The sequence below is a fragment of the Aulonocara stuartgranti genome (genome assembly GCF_965226115.1).
Source record: "Aulonocara stuartgranti genome assembly, chromosome: 1".
NCBI lineage: Eukaryota > Metazoa > Chordata > Actinopteri > Cichliformes > Cichlidae > Aulonocara > Aulonocara stuartgranti.
In genome coordinates, this window is record NC_138939.1 from 24,461,587 (window position 1) to 24,479,655 (window position 18,069).

General features: G+C 38.6%; 1 protein-coding gene across 3 annotated transcripts in view; it reads left to right on the forward strand.

The window, feature by feature from the left end:
* Positions 1–18,069, forward strand: part of gpc6a (glypican 6a) — a 159,903-nt gene that overhangs the window by 124,034 nt on the left and 17,800 nt on the right. The window lies entirely within an intron of this gene.

Genomic DNA, 18,069 nt, shown 5'->3' on the forward strand with positions numbered 1-18,069 from the left:
GCAAAAGTAGAGTTAATTTTACTCTAAGCAGAGTCACATTCTTTTAATGTAACTCTGAGGTGTAAAATGATAGTAGTTAAAATCGAGTGTTAAAAATGAGTGTTTCTCTGTCAAATCTGGAGGTGTTACAATGGAAACATTAACTCTTGACCTCTTAACTCTGAACTCCTAGAGGGGCTATGACACCACTAGAGTAAATTCACAGACTCCGCCCCCAGCACGGCTCCAATCGAAGCTGAAGTGAAGCCGTTTCAGAACATTTTGCTCTACATATTTGAGTTGTTTGCCATGCTTGGTAAGTTATTTTTTCAAAGATTGTTTCAATTATTATTATGAGCTTTTACTTCTGTGGCTCTTTGGAGTTGAGACAAAGCTGTGTGAAAGGCATTAGCCATGTTGCTCGCTGATAGCATAATATTCTGTTTTAGCTAGCTGAAAGGTATTGTTTGCGGGCAAATACCACAGCCTTGAAAAAAGCTTGCATGTGAATTTTCAGTCAAACGTTTGGTCAAATACACCTAAAACAATGTCTAGAATGTGAAATGTTGGTATAATGGTGCTACTTGAAGCCTGAAAACGATCGCCCATAAAAAAAAAACGAGCAAACAGCAGTAGCTGACGTCCTGACTGGGTTCTACGTTAGCATAGATCCCTCCAGAGTTTTGTGCACACGGTTTAGGTAAAAATGAAAAAGGTTGAGGTTTTACATTTAGTTCAGTATTACCTGTTGCCTGTGTCCTTGTCTTTTGGGAAAATACTTTACACAAGTAATGGCTCAAAGAGGATTCCTTTTTTTTTTTTACTTTGCTGCAATTGTTTACTGGATTATTTGTGCCGTTAATTAGTGTCAACTAATTTTTATTCGATCTCCACACAGGATATGCTTGTGAAGATGGAATATGGGGGAGAGCAGAAGTGCGTTGAAGTTCCACAAAGTGATGAATGAAGGACATGCATATTGTATTGAAGAAATAAGTGATGAGAATGCTGTTATTTGCATTTACCATGTCAGACCTTTTGATAAACAAAATTCTAATGAAAGTGAGAACATGTACACTGTTACATCTTTCAGAAAATGTTTTGAAATTGTGCTGCACAGTTCAGAATAAATGTTTTTCAAAAACCATTGCATCTTTTTAGTAAATGTTTATTTCCAAAAGAAATTTCTAGAAGTTCAGAACAGTAAAATTCCTGCTTTTTAGAATGAATTAGAAGATAACTCTTACGTAGTTAAACTAACATACTCTTTGAGAGTTAATATATAAACTCTTAACACCAAGTGTTAAATTATCAACTCCAGACAGATTTGGTGTTTAACACTAAATCAGAGTTAACGTACCAACTCTCCAAAAAGAGTTAAATTAACACTCTCTGGTGTGGACCCATATAGACACTTTAATAGTGTTGAAATCAAATCCGACAGTGTTAATTTGGACATGCTGGATTTGCTGTGTATGTCTTATAGCACCTTTTGGTAACAAAATTCTGGAAAGGTAACAATACTTGATTTTTTTTTTTTCAGTACAGAAGGCAGCATTAGTGCCGCGTAGAGTTGTCAAAAAACTGATCCTTGGATACTAATTGATGCTAAATATTACTATTGGATCAGATACTCATTTGCAATATTAACAGTGCCATCTTCACAGAGCCCCTCATAACGCTAGCAGCTAAACACCTGAATAGAACAAGCTTGGCGAAGCTTAAAGGCTGACATTTCAGTCTTTATCAAGAATTTTGAGACAATGTTGAAGTATTTGAGTTATTTTGAATGCTTACCTGTCTCACACACACATTGCAGTTAGCCGATGGAAATATCACCCACATTATCCTTCCCCTCCTGTTATTGTTGAGGTGGCAGCTAGCGGCAATGGCTAATAATAACATAACAACATTAATCTTGGAGCTCGCCAGTAAATGTTATCAGTTCTACTGGTCTGTAATATTAATATTCACATAACGGGATAATGTAGTTATTTGTCTATAGAAAGTGATATATTTCCCTTAAAGTCCTGATTTACTAATAATGCAGATTGAAGGTGAGAGCAGTCTACCAGCATCTACACAGAAACAGTGTAAAGTTCCTTGATAACCTCATTTAATTAGCAATGAAATATAGTGCCAAGAACCACAGGAAATATGCATTCTTTAAAATATGTCTGTCAATTTTATCATTTTTTTTCCTCCATTGTGAAAAATGGTTTGGCGTAGCAAGTATTTTTCTGGGGATCGGTACTGAGTTTGAAATTCTAGTATCATGACAACCCTAGTGTGCACACTGTACTGCATGAAAGGCATTGATTGTAATGAATTAATTATTTATCCCTTGGCTGTCACAGGGTGACAGGCGGCGTGCACTCCCGACAGGTCTCTGTTCTATCGCAGGGCACAAAGAGACAGACCTGTGGCCAATTTAGAATCACTAATTAACTAACAAGCATGCCTTTGGACTGTAGGAGAAAACCAGAGTAATCAGAAAGAATATGTAAACTCTTTCTAAATAATTGTGATGGTAATGTCTTCCAAAAGTCTTCAAACTCTTGAAGTCTTCAAACATTCAGCATTTGAAGGTCTTTGTGCTTTCGATTGGAAGGTGAAATGTCTGAGTCCTTTTTTCGCTTCTCTCTCACACTCTGGATGTGATTACGGTCTGATTTGTAAAAGCAGCTGCTGATTACATAATCAGTGTCTGGGACTGACTTCAGCACACATTCAAGTCAAGGAATGGTCAAAAGGTGCAGTTTAGTGGCGCAGTCTTTCTTCAATTGTCTGTGGTATTTGAAGTAAAAGCTGTGAGCTTTACAAACTCAGACCAAAACACTAAAGAACTAAAATATTGACGTTAAGGCCCAAGGCATTATAAATGCTGAATTAGTGCTACGATATATATTGAGTACTCCACTATCTCATCTGCCTCACTCTGAATGATTTTAAGCTGAAAGCCTAACTCGGTGGTTCAGACTGTCAAAGTCCTAACAGCTGAGCACACATCTGTCCTGGCTTACATATACAAATACAGCTACTGGTAAAAACACTGCCTTTTTGAGCTGATGGCTAGCGTGTTCTTTTTTTTTCTTTGAAGCTTAATTGGGGTTTAACTGAATCCTAATTTACTGACAATGCATGATATATATGAATGGTGTGGCCATAGCGTGCTTTCAGTGAAATATGTCTTCCTGTATGACTCATTCATTACTGGAACTGAATGAACTCTTTGTAATTCAAAGAAGGTCTCCTCTCACACTGAGCAAGGGCAGCTTCACCGTCTTGCTTATATATATTGGGTCCTCTGCCTGAGAGCTTGAGGGACCTTGGATGAGCTCAGATGTTGTTCCTGGGATCTGCTGGAGCCACTCGCCTAGCTTGGAGGTCACTTTACTGAGTGCTCCGAATACCACTAGGACCAGTTTGTCCGTCTGTATCTGGAAGTCTCACAGGATCCTGTAAACTATGCTGGCCACTTGGTTATGGCGTTCCATATATGCCCTGCCTGCTAGCATCTTGCACCATGCTGTTATGTGTTGGATTGTATCAGGGGCATCTTTACACAGCCTGCACCTGGGGTCTTGCCTGGTGTGATAGACCCCAGGACCACCGTGCAAGGGCCTGTCCTTCCATGACGGTTCCTCCTCTCGCTCCTCGTCTTTCTTGGGTTTCTGCTGCGTTAGGTATTCACTAAACACATGGTCAGTTGTCCCTATCTTCCTGATGTACTCGTGGATGTTCGTTGTCTAATCCTGGACTTTGGTACTGACACTCACTAGACCTCGGCTTCCTTCCGCTTAGCATACAGTCTCAGGGTGCTGGATTTGGTTGAAACCTTCATGCATTGTAAGGAGTTTCCTCTTCTTGATATCAGTGGCTTCTGTCTTCTTCTTTGGCAAGCGTATTATCCAAGCAGGATACCTGACCACCGGCAGAGTGAAGGTGTTGATAGCCTGGATGTTGTTCTTGCCATTCAGCCGACTCCTCTTCATTTAGTGTTGCACTAAAGCCTTTTGTTCAGTATACACAGCAGTATTTGAGCATATCATCAACCATGTGTTCCATGTTCAGATTTAAGAGGATGCTGATGGTGTGTTCCTTGCATTTGTAGTATTTTTATTCTGTTTTTATTTTGACAGATGTCTGATAGCACAGTTCTGACAGAAATTACTTTGTTCTCTGTCTGCTTAGCATTGCTGACCCGGCATTAATGTCGGTGCCTCCATTCAACAAAAAAAAAAAAATAGAAAACAATGATGGATGTTAGATGATTCAGTTGTTGATTTATTCGACTAAATTCTAACTATTTTGAGTCTCCCTAATGGGTTGTTTATTGTTGTGCACTGTTGAAATGGGGATGCAGTTGAAAAGAAAGTAAATCAGTCATTAGCAGTGGCCAGGCCTTTCTCCATGCTCCATTTCACATTCTTTTAGCAGAGTGCCAGGGCCAGGAAACGATCTGGCAAATGGCATTTTTCTCAGGAAGGAAAAAGTGTTAAATAAATGATCACTGTTTTATTTCTTAATCAATCATGGTAATCCAGTGCTGAAAGGCATCAACCTATATGTACTTTATTGTGCAACTGTTACATAGCCACAGTATACTGAAAGAATGGAGGGATTTATAGAGATTTAGCTGAACACACTGTCAATTTGAATGCATGAAAAGAGTCGATCTGAGCATCCCTCAGCTTCTGAATGGCAGCCGGCATCACTATTCCCACATGAAAGTTTCTTTCTGCCAGAATAATCAGTCATATAGAAATCACTCCGCCCAGTGCAATTGTAGACACAACTGCCAATTATGACCGATGGTAGCAGAGCCAAATTGGGTAAATCCATGAGTCATGCCATAAAATGGATCGAGTTACAGCCCTAATGAAATTCTGGCATGTAATGCAGATCTGTTCTCTACAGTTTTTCTCTTTAATAGCCTGTGCAGATCAGCAGGCAAAAAAGAACAAGTGTTAAGACCAGTTAATCTCACTGGCATGCTAATTCGGAAAACTGGGCATGCTGAGCTAATGTTTTAGAAGCAGTAACAACCAAAGGGCTTGAGTGCTTTTGGGGTTTCTAAACTCTATTTTAGATTATGCTGACAAAAATCTGGGGAAAAGAATCTCAGCAGTGTCTTGACTCAGTTTCTTTTTTTAAATAGAACAGAAAGCGCTATAGTTTAGCCACTTAAGAGCGTGTGATTCTCTCTATACGTGTGTTTAAAGGGAGACATTATGTATCCATGTCTGTAGTCTGTAGGGTGATATCTTGAGTTAATTTGAGTTCACTTAATGCATTTTTTCACACAGATGGTCACACATGTTATTAACTCAAAGGATCTGAGAGATAAAAAGTAAAATTCACTGATAATTCATCTCTATTTTGTACATGGGGTGAAACCACACAAGTGCAGAAGATTTTCTGTCTTAGTGGGTCTGTTTTCACGTACAGAACACACTCCTCAGTTTAAATTAAACTAAAGACTGAGATGGAAAACTTTTAGCCAGTCCAGCACCTCACCAGGCCTATTTTAAATCTTCATATAATACTTATTATTAACAAAGAATTTACAATAATGGGATGGTATGAACTGGTTGTCTCAGGACTACCCTCTATGACTATGTAGAGGGCAATGAATTTAACTGTCCAGAGGTAATTCTGTCTGTCAAAAGTGATGAAAATCTGACAGTGACTGATGTGTAATCAGCCATGCTCGCTCAACAGAAACCTGTCTCACAAAATGAATTAGAATTAATGAACATGGACAGACACAACAGATCAATGTGGCCACCTTCTAACTCCTTTCTGTTTAAAGTCAGCTTCATTACTTTGTTTTCCATTGCACCAGTTCCTTTGCTTCAACACGCTTAATTTGGTATAGCTTTCTCTTTCATTTCATGTATCCTTTTAGTTTTATGTCTTGCTTCGTTCTTATGCTAAGCCCAATTGAGCAATTGCCGAAGGATGTCTGCATTCTTCACAATAAGCAGTCTTTTTTTCCAATACTTTTTCACTTTGCCAACTTAGCAGAGCGCACACTAAATGATGCATCACTGATCGTGTATTAAGCGGTGAAATATTTTCTTCCACTGTGGTGGTTTTGCGCTTTTTAATGTTCCCATTTTCACAGAAACACACAAATGAGTAAAAATATATTTCACTATAATATTGAAAGAACGACTAGCTCGCAGGACTCTCTGTCAGTGCGCTTGTTCTGCCGCCGAAGGAGGAAAGAACGAAGCTAGACACCTATTGTGGTGGACAGCTGGTTGGGAAATGTGCACAGTATGGTGCGTGCTGCAGGGAGATACTCCAGTAAATTACAAAACCATGGTGATGTTTTGTTGTTTGCTGGTTTCCAGCTACTCTGCCTGGGTTATTTGCAAGCTCTTCTGGGCTTTCTCTGCTCTCTATTCTTGGAGCTCCTTACAAATCTTTCACTGCAGTGCAAGAGCACCGTATGATTTTCTACTGACAAAACCAGCAGAGTTTAAAATTCTTTGACATAGATGGCGTGAAATCTTCTGTCAGATTTCAAGTTTCACCCAAGAACTAGAATGAGATCAGTGACACTCTTTCAAATCCAGACATGAGACATATGTGGACTTTGTTTCAGAGTTCATAAATCTGTCTGAGACAAGCAAAAATTGGTGAAATGTGTGACATTTTCAAAAATATAGTTCTTACAAGAAATGCAAAATGAAAAAACAAACAACAACAGCTGTGCTTAGTTAACAGGCTGCTTCTACTTCTGGTATTCCTGATTTTTAAAGCAGGGATAACACTATATTAGGTTTCCCACAATTCAACAATGAATGAATGAATGATCTAGATAGAAAGATAGATGTAAGATAGATAGATAGATAGATAGATAGATAAAGAGAGAGAGAGAGAGAGAGAGAGAGAGAGATCCAGACCCTTTTAACCAATTTTATTGTTAATCATCCAAATGGCATAATGGCAAACCACCAACAAGCTTCTTCTGATTCTTTCCTTTGTTTACCCATCAGTGTGCATGGCTTTAAAATCCAGGCCTCCTTTCCATCACCACTGTGGTTTTGTTTTCTATATTGCTCGTGTGCTGTTATATCAAATGCTTCAATACATTTGATGCTGTATTTTTCATGGTTGAACACATTTTGCTGCTGGCACAAAGTTTATAGCTGACAACAATGTTCTTTGCATTTTTTACTGGAGGGAAATCACAATAAAACCTGTTGTCTCCTTCTCTGCCTCTTTGTCATGCTGTATCCTTCATCACGCTCACCTCCCATGTGTGCATGCCATCACAAGATTGCATTCCTTGGACAAAAACAAATGTCAGTCTGGCATGCTAGTGTTATTTGGATTAGTTAATGTGATATAAAAACACACAATAATTGATAATACGTGATACTGATGAGACATTGTCCAACTCTTGATATCTCTCCCTTGCATATGATCTAAATGGATATGGACAAACCAGCTTATTCAGCATGCTGCTACATATACATAAAGTATACTGTACACTTTCAGTCTGCTGATTAATTAACTAGTCACTATACTCTGTCGTTTAACAGTGATGGAAAATTTCCTTGTAATCTAACATCTGTCCTCCCATTATTCATGGCCAGTGCCGTCAAAGAAGCGAAATGTCCATGAGGTAAACAGTGATCTATCATACATCATTTATTCACTATCTCGCCACAGTAATGAAGAAAGCTCAACCTTTCTTGTTTTCATCTTCAGTTTCAGTGTAAATGAGAATTTCCCATCTCGAGCTAAATTTGGGCCCAGACTGCTCAGCTAAACCTGGCTGCTTTACCCTCTGAGCAGTTTGTGTGTATATGCCGCCAGAAAGGTGCAGCATTTATTGGAATCTGCCTCGGCTCTAGCATCTCTTCTCATCATCAGGCTGTTTAGCCCACTACTGTTTCCCTTGACATTGTGTGGTTATCACTCCTGCCTAAAGGTAGAAGGTGTTTACCTTGATTTAGCACTGCAGAGCCTTGTGAGCTTAACTCATCTACATAGGCTGGCAGGCAAACTGAAATAAACCAGTGTGGCCAAGAAAATCCTATTTAGAGCATTATTCAAAGAACTGAATCACAAAATGCAGGGCCATTGTGTTTGAAGTAAGCTAACCCAATTGCTGTGAGCATAACAAGGAAGTGACCATTTGTGTTGGTTCTCTTTGGAGATTTCCCGACTTTTTCAAAGCCCATCTTTGCTATGCTTTATATAATTTAAATCCCCCGGTGCAGACGGGTTCAAGCCACAATACCATTAGCCGGTTCCTGGTGGTGTCCATGTGACCTAGAAACTCCAGGACTTTAAGTGATCCTGCAGGATATCTTTGCATATTTATCAAGGTTACATAACACATTTTTGGTGAAGATTGGTCAATGCACACATTCTTTCCAGCGGTATCTGTTCTTTTTATGTGATGCTTTTTATTGGTGATTGAAGTTTACTCTAAGATGATTCAAATTTTCTTTGCTGAATGTGTTCATAGTGTTTAAGTACTGATACAATGATATTTGTTAATAACTGGTCAGTTAAAGCTAGATGGTGGCTTTTTGTGGGTGTGTGTTAAATCTCGCTCGAAATTTGTGCCCCACTGCAAACAGGCTGTTTTATGTACTTGTAGTTGTTAAAGTATGACATTACAATAGCTTTTTAGGCTAGTATACAGCTCTCTTTTGCTTCCAGTGATCCAGACTTGGTGTGGTTTTAAACAACAGTTGCCCAAACTTTCTGAAGGTCTTTCAAAGTTTTTCTTTGGACATGGCCTGCTTTTTTATTCATTTTCAGTCCAGTCCTTGTACCTGACCGTTTTTAGAGGAAGTTTTTATTTTTCTTTGTGAAGCTACTCAATACTCACTTATGAGTCATGAAACATATAAAAGTTATCTAACTCAAGGGTGAACCAGTTTTGCATCTACACATAGCAGAAAATTTCCAAAGACTCAGTTTTAAATTGTAACTTTAGGCACATAGGGTTTTTTTTAATCTTGAAAAAATGCAACATTTAAATATAGCACAGTATGACAGGCATAAACTAGTCCCTAAGCCTCTAAGTGCTATTAGGTAAACTCGTGGGAAAAAAAAAAAAAAAGGTAAACTCGTGGAATATCTCGGCATGGTGTGTAGTGGTTCTCCAGGTCTCTCCAGAGCAGGGACCTCAACATCATTGAAGCAGTGTGGGATCATCTTGCTAGAGAACAGAACAAAAAGGCAGCCAACATCCAAATAAGTCCTTCAAGAAGCCTGGAGAACTATTCCTGAAGGCTGCTTACAGAAATTAAAAGAAAGTTTGTTTGAGTGAGTTCAGGGTGTATTGAAGAATAAATGCGGTCTTGCCAAATAATGACTTTCAGTCTTGTTAGAACAGTTTGAAATGCTGCATTTCCATTTATGTTTGCATATGTTTCAGTACCGCTGCACATATTTCTCATTTTTTTATACAAAATATAAACAAATAAGGTGAGACATGATTTTAAGATTCTGGTTCGTGCATGAACCGTTATAAGAATAATTCCAATAGATGATTTAAATGATCAAGGCGCCCTCTCTTGAACCAAGGTGTTTAACAGCTGAGCCGGCTTTCCCCGATGATCAGTCAGCACCAGCATAATCCGCATTATAAATTCATTCCTTTTTATTAATCTTAGTTTCTGCGGGAAGTGCATTGATAAAGGGGCTTTCCCCCCCTACATCAACGTGTTTGCTTTTATTTAACGTTTCCTGCCTCGAGAGTTTAAAATATGCAAGAGATTTGAACTAATTTATTCCATGAAGTTAGTGTAGTAACTTTATGTTACAGAGAAGCATCTGTTTATAAAGCCCCCTCCCCCAAATGGTAGGTTTACCCTTGGGATGGGACACAAAACCAGCTGTGTATGAAACTTCCATCTGTGCTTACATTAGTCAGGTCACGGTTTGTTTAACGTGAATGTGCTGTACTAAAGCTGCTCAGTATCTGCGTCATTTGAGGTCTGTTTTTTCTGTTTCACAGTAACATGAATTAAGCTCTTTCCAGTATAAATATCACAAATATACCTAGAAATAGGTTACATTAAAGTTTTATATTAAAGTAGTCAGTATGAGATTTATGGAGTCAGGTAATATTGAGACGTATTTACTTCATTAAAACAAATTAACAAATTATTTATTTTAAAGTATTTATGTAATCTGGGTTGTTTTAGTGTTATATCATACTATACTGGTCTTTTTTTAAGGAAATACAGGAACACAAATCAGAAAGCTTCTGGCAGTTCACAGGTGCATTGTAAACACGTATCCGGTATTATTGTGGTGGAACAAGCCCGTTTAGTCTGTAATCTCCTGCTGCTGCATCTGCTATGGCTTTAATTGTTTAGACACACCAGGGTTTTCTCCCTGGACTTTTTCCTGCTATGAAATTTCAATACTTTTATATTTACAGCTGTTAAAGCAGCCACCCACAATGTTTCTTTAAAAAAAAAGAAAAATGTGCATCCATATGGATTATATAAGTTGTCTTGTGTATTTTCTCCCACTGAAGATAAATGTTTGAGAACATTTACGTCAACAATAAGATCTAACAGATGTTACAGTTAATACAAAGTAAGCTGAGCATTTTTGTGTAAGAGAATTATTGCACATATAATTACAGAAATAACAAGTGTACATAAACACGCGCACAGGGCTGTTGAAAATGACAACAGCTACTGCATAAAGCTGTTGTCATGGGGATAAGTTGCAAACTGCATGCTAACTATCGCTTGCTGCCTGTTGCAGGAATTAACAGATGTGTGGGAGATTTCATTACGCTTACAGAGCCTCTGCTAATTGTGTAATTAGCTGTATACATAATCAGGAAGAGGATCAAAATATTACATTAACAAGTTCACCTGTTGTGAAAGTCACAGCACTGGTAACTGGGATGTTTAGCTTATTTAGAAATGACCTGACTTTAACAGCCACGGGAACATTTTAAACATCTAATGATGAGCTATGTCTGAAATCCATATTTATACTAAATTCATCAAAGTCCTTGGGTTTACAGCCGTAAGGTAATACAGGGTTGTTTCAACTCTGATGGCACAGCACTTCAGGTAGATGCTGCATTAAAAGTTTAGATGACATCTGAAGGAGAATTCTTGTCTTAAATTCCTGAAAACTGCTGCTCTTCTCATCTTGCTAGAATCCTGTTTCCATAAAGAAGCACTACTGATCAGAGGCTTCAGTTCCACACAACCTGACATCTGTTTGTAGTAACTGTTCTTTCTGTTTAAATTAAAAAATGAACAACACAGATGCTTCTAGGCCCTCTTAGTCCTGCAGCAGCAAGGATGGACTCTCCTCTGCTTTCTGTTCCCCTCTCAAGGTCCGACTTCAAAACATGTTTAAAATTCTCCATTATAGGATGTTGAGCTCTTAGATATCTCTATGTGGAATTGTTGAATTCTTGCCATAGCTTGAGCCAGTTGGCCTGTCCATACCTTGGCTAGTATCCAAGCATCTTCACTATTCAAGCCATAGGTTCTGATTGTCAGTGACTCCAAAGATTTTTGTTTTTGCTCTGGCCATTTACTCGGGACCCTAGTGCCAATCAGTTTTTTGACTGGTAATTCAATAAGGAATGACCATTTGAAAGAACAAGATGATTCATCGAAGTACAGTGTTTGAGTCATAAACATTTTAGCGATTAGGCTCAGATGAATTTGACAGGTTCCAACAGTGGTAGGAAGTAGGACAGGACCCCCCAGAATCTAGATGCTGGCGGTGGTGGTTATCAAGCAGATGGGAACTTGGATGAATGACCAGGATGAGGTGGAGATGGGGAGGAGGCAGGCTGAGAGAGTGAGAGGCAGAATGAGAATAGATTTAAAGCATGCAAAACTAAGGCTCAGTTCTCACTGAAGAAAAAATGGTTGGGCCACGGTGATGACGACAGAAGTGAGGCAGAAGTGATTTAAATAATAGACCGGAGGTCCGGGCGGCCAGGAATCCAGGCAGAGGAGCAAACACAGGTCTTACTCATTGAACTTCTGCATAAGCTTCACCACAACATTTGCACACATTTGCATTCATATTGCCTAATTTGGGTTGGTGCATAGAAGTAAATGATATCGTGTTTTTTTTAAATGAGTGAACCCTTGGAAAATTAAGAAAAACTCTCAGGTGAAATAACTAAAACTTTCGCATTTTGGGGTATGATTGTGTGCCCATACAACTCAAACTGTACTAAATTAAGGAACTGGTTGAGAACATGTGCTCTGAAGACGAAGAAGGTATTATATTTAACTTTGAACATCCAGGAAATCATCATGTGTGACTTTGTGTGAGCCGGACTGATTACTGTTTCCTTTTTGATATTTTAAGGTGGTATTTTAAGGATTTCTAGATTGTCTCTATAGTGCAGACGTCTCACTGCATCTACAGTGTGCAAACACATTATCTCAATTTTAGCTTTTGACACAGGCTCGCTCTGAAAATCTGTATTGATTTTAGTTCTATTGAAACTAATTAAAGCACGTTCCGGGCTTATAAATCAACATGAGCCCAAACAGACCATGAGATCATCTTGCAAAGCCCAATATGAATGTGTCGTATTGGGCATCTGATAAAGGGACACTGCTGCTGCAAAGTGAAAGCAGAGGAGTGCCTCAGCATCCTCTTTTATTAAAAGGGATCTTTAACAGTCATGTAGTCAATTTTCTCTGATTTCACTGTTTTACCATGTAGTGTTCATACGGGCTCTTTTTTTAAAAGACATTCGTGTATTACTTTGTTGGTTTTTCTTATTTATTTCTCATAAAATTGCTTGTTGTGTGAGTCATTTGGAATGAGGGACAAACTGGTGCTGTGTGTTTTGATTGCGATTGATGCTTTCTTCTCAAACAGAGTGACTCATGGTGAATCACAGTGGGGGTTTTTTGTGAAATCGATTAAGATTGGCTTTGTTAATGGTGCATGTGTGTGCTTGGGAAGGGTATAACACTTGTTAACAGAAAAGGCAGGGAGGAAGCAGGGGCCGGTCCCTTTGTTTAATCTGTGCTTCGGTGAGCTATAAGTCTGCTTCCCGTCTGTATACAGCACTTCATCGTGACAAGCAGGCACATATTAGCAGAAATATTGGCACTTACTTATAGCGCTGATCATATTTCAGGGCTATATGCATGTGATATGCTGAGACAACAAACTCAACACAACAAACAAAAACTGTTTAAGAAGGTTGTACTGCTCATATCTACAGACAGTTCTGTGGCTGAAATTTGGAATTGAAGCTGGTGGATCTGACCTGTGAAAGCCCTAATTAAAATTACTGGACCTGAATTAACATGCATTGCTGGAGTTTGCCCTGCTTGCTGCATGCGCCGAATGCTCATCAGCCACTTGACACCACTTCCAGGATTCAGCAAAACCAGAGGAAGGCAGACTGGAATTAAGCTTTGTTTGTATAAACGATTTAATGGAATAGAGGTCCTGTTTGACATTTGGTGTAACCTTGTGATGTTGATGTGGCATTATTGTTAGTAGTAGTTTTGAAAAAATCACCCTGAGATCCTAATGTTAAAGTATAGTTATATTTAACTCTTTAAGCTCATTTCCAGTTTTTTAAAAATTAAACTGTTTACATTAAAATTAAAGCATTTTATCCATCTTAATGTTGCATCATCACACCTGGTAGTTTGTTGTTGAGGTTATCGGTCCCTCTCTACAAGCTACCAGTTAAGGCAGACGTTTGTGGAGGCACTACAAATTTGACCTATGTGAAGAGGATAATTCATTGATTATTAATGATGACAAACAGTCCTCTCAGCGTAGGATTAGGTCAGACTTTCAAGGTGAATATAGGCACTGGAACCTTTGCTTGGTGGCTAATAATAAATATACAGGGCTTTACCTTGAACTATAAAGAGCCTCGATGGTGCCTTTCCAAATAACAAGTCAGATGGTTCCTCTCCTCTTTGGTCTGCAGGACATTGGCGTCCATGTTTTCCAGAAACAATTTGAAATTTCAGTTCGTCGGACCACAGAACAGTTTTTGCCTCAGTCCAGTTCAGTTTAAATAAGCTTTGAGAAGATGATGGAGTTAATAGTGTTTCCAGATCGCATTCAAGTGTTGTTTCTTCTTTGCATGATAGAGCTTTAACCTGCATTTGTGGATGGCACTATACAGCATTGCAGGCAACAATTTCTGGAAGAGTTTATGAGCCCATGCATGAATTTCCATGCCCAGTTTAAATAAGCTCATTCCTGTTTTTAATGCAGTGTGGCCTGAAGGCTTTAAAATCTCAGGCTTCCAATACTGATTCTGGCCTTGTCTCTTGCGCACAGAGATTTCTCCTGACTCCCATAATCCTCTGAAGCTTTTCTGTGCTGTAGATGGTGAAATATTTTTGACAATTTTAAGTTGGTTTTTTTTTTTTATTGTTCTACAATTTCTAGATAAATGCAGGTTAATGAACTCCTGCCCATCTTTACTCCTGAGAAACTCTCTAAGATCCTCTTTTTAAACCCGATCATGTTTCTGACTTCTGCCTATTAACTGTAGTTAGTTGCAAAATGTTTTTGCAGGTGCTTCTTTTTAGTACCACTTTCTTTTCCAGCATTTTGCTTCCCTACGCCCCAATTTTTTAAAGATGTGTTGTTCATAATTAGCTAATATTTTTCATGATGTGTTAAGATGTCTCATCTTAAACATTTATATTTGTTTTCCTTTGATTATTGTCAGTTCACAAGATTTGCAAATCATTGTGTTCTTCTGTAATTTACATCCTTGCAAATGTGGTTATATTTTGCAGATTGAGTTGTGTGTTGAGTTAACTGTGACTAACAACACAACATCACAAATGTGAGTTAGTTTCTCTGATTTTCTTAAAAATTAAGCATGGTCTCATTTAAGTTAAAGGTTGTGACTTTATGAAATAATTACATCCAATTCACATTTCACTTTTTACATGTAATAACTTAAGATGTCAAATATAAGAACCAGTGTTGCACCAGGAAGTGCGGTCTCTGTGCAGCTAAATTAACACCTCTCAAATAGGTGTTAATTTAAAAATAAATAAATAAACCTTAAACACAATAACCCTGATGAATTATTACAGGATTGCTAATTGTGTTAGACTGCAGCTATTATCAGTTTATGCCTAATAACTGCATGTAGAAGCAACCTGCGTCACTCTTGTCAGTGATATAGTTTTGAACCTACCAGTGATATTATCAGTTATTTAAAGGGTTTTTTAAAGCAGCGCAGCAGTAACCTCTGGGCTCCCAGTGAGACGGAGAGAAATGCTGAAGGTTCAGCAGCATCTAATCTTGCAGCTGCAGCATAGATGTGTGGTGAAAGCAGCAGCTATTCTAGCTGGAGTCAAACTCACTGCCCTAGGTACTCATATAAAGACTCATGCTTAGATTTTTGTCTTCACAATTTGCCCTTAGTATGCTGTGTGTTTGTGTGCTTATGTGTGTATGCTTGCAGTTATTTATTCATGAACGAGTGTTTGTTTACTGCTGTATTTGTGCAGTTGAAATGACTGTACTGAACTGAACTGTTACTGAACTTTAGACATTGTTTATGTAGACCGTACATCGAGTTATACAGATGGAAAACTCTGAATTAAACTTCCATAAGCTTTCACTTCACAATGAATCATAAATGGATTTATTTACTTATATGTGTACATTGGAATGATCCGTCCTTCCTTTCTCCAGTTCACCTGAAATGCTCCTGCTTGCAGATGCTTAGCTGTCAGAATGGACCGTATCAATATCACATTACTGTTGTTAAATTTTAAAGTTTGAGCAAAAATAACCAAGCACATTGTGATCTGGTCCATATTGTTTTGTTAGTGCCAGGACGCTATGGGCTATTGTGAATCAGAGCCACACCAGCATGTGTTAAACCTAACCAGCTTTGGTGTCTCCATGACAGGATTACCACATCAAATATGAGGGCAGTCTCCTGCAGTGGCATCCTGTTGGTACAGGCCCTTTCATGTCCTGTTAAGACCCGAGGCTTCACTGTATACACTTCTCTCAAATCCCCAGTGTAACAAGGACATTATGTGTGTGTGTGTGTGTGTGTGTGTGTGTGTGTGTGTGTGTGTGTGTGTGTGTGTGTGTGTGTGTGTGTGTGTGTGTGTGTGTGTGTTCACACTTGCACATGAATACACATGTGCCCCCTCACGAGTTTTGAGACAGATACATTTTGGGTTATCCGAATGAAAAGAACTGAACATGCACAAGCACCTAGCACACTGAAAACACACACGTCACCAGACAAATAGATCTGGTGTTTTGGTTACTTACAGTTTACATGTGTTTCAGAGTAGTATTTTTCCTGATTCTCAGAATCCTGATGCCGAGGACGCTGGATGCTTAATACACTTTGGGTGATTATGTGTTATTCCGGAAGAAAAGACATGCAGAAGCTAGCTGAGCAACATAAAAAAAGATGCTACAGTTAAAAGCAGCTCTGGTGTTTTGCTGATTGATGTCAGTTTTCTGGGAAGAAAAAAAATACTCACCAGTGTTCCCTTGAAAGTAGACCTGGGCATTGTTCATCCACGTGCAACATCCAGCCCATTTGCTGTCCCTGACCAGCCATGTTTGGACGATGGGAAGTTAGAAGTCAAACATAAATAAGTACATATCACATTGATGACTCGGCATCAGAAAATGGCTCACTGCATTTTTGTAATTTCGAAATAGTTTTAAAAAAATTCATTTTAACTGAATCTTTATCTTTTATTTTAAATCCACTGTCATGTGGTACAGAGGCAAATTATTAAGAAAAAAGTGGACCTAGCATCCTAACTGAAAATTCTCCGTATTAAGAAGAGATGAGCACACACGTTGCAGCAGGTAGGGTCATGCCCATACTGAAGGTTATCCTTCCACAGAGGCTTTTCTTTATTCCCGTTCCTGCATCCCCTTTAGATAAGGGAACACAGTGATGCTCAGCACTATCTCCTATACTAAACAACAAGCACAGAGGCTGTCCTTGAGACCTCCACAGAGGTAAAATAGAAGATGGTCCAACATTATGTTCTACCCTGACACATTCAGACCTCCCAAAAATAGTGAAACCTCACCAGACAGATGTGTTCAGTCAAACAAAAAATCTAGAACAAGTAAGTGATGGATAAAGTGCTGGGTTCCATACCAAGAAACACTATGCAGTGCTTATATGCATGGAAAAATGTTTTTGAGTGATCCAGAAGAGTAGAAAAGTTATACGTAGTACAGGAAATGAATTGACCATACCTTTATGTTGCATTTCACAGCATGCACACCCTATGAAGCAGTATACATGATTCAAGTTCAAGCAGTCTCAGTGTATTTACTGTCAGATCATATATGTTTATGAAAATAAACATATATCTTATGTTTATTTTCATATATATTTTTTTCATATATGTTTATGAAAATAAACATATATCAGCACCAGAACACAGCGTAAAGTCTTTCTTTGAGAACAGGATGAAAATACAGGACAAAAAAAATCCACTGAGAAATGGAGGGACTGCAGTGTTAACTGTATGTGGGAAACTTGAACTTATAGACAACTGTAGAACTAGTAAAAATGCAAAATACTGATTAGAATTCTGCAGTGTGATTATAGCGGACAATGCTAATGAAAATTCAGTGGGTAGAGCGTATTTGACATCAAGGTATCTGTGTAAAGATCTGTCTCGGTGAAGGTTCGTTTTAAGCAATAGCAGCTGTGAGATGCAGATGTGTTACACTATTAAATATCTGTCATAACAACAACTAGTAAGTTATCATATTTTAGACCTCCCTCAAGAACATCAGAGTTACACTGTATGAGGTATTTAGTCTGTGCAGCTGTGGCTTTGCTGAATGTTACTGTGGCCTGGAGCCAAAGCCAAGATAAAGAAACGTTGCTGCTCACTGGGTTATTACCTCAGGCTCGGTAGATATGACCTGATAGCTGCTCTAGTCTCTCAGCTCTCTCTCTTTCTCATCCAGTCTCACACAAAAAGCCCCATCTTGCAAAAGCAACATTTTCTAGTTCTAACTCACAAAGTGTGTCTGTGATAGACAGCTGAAAGATATAAGGCAGTTCTTTTGTATACATATGAAACAAACAGC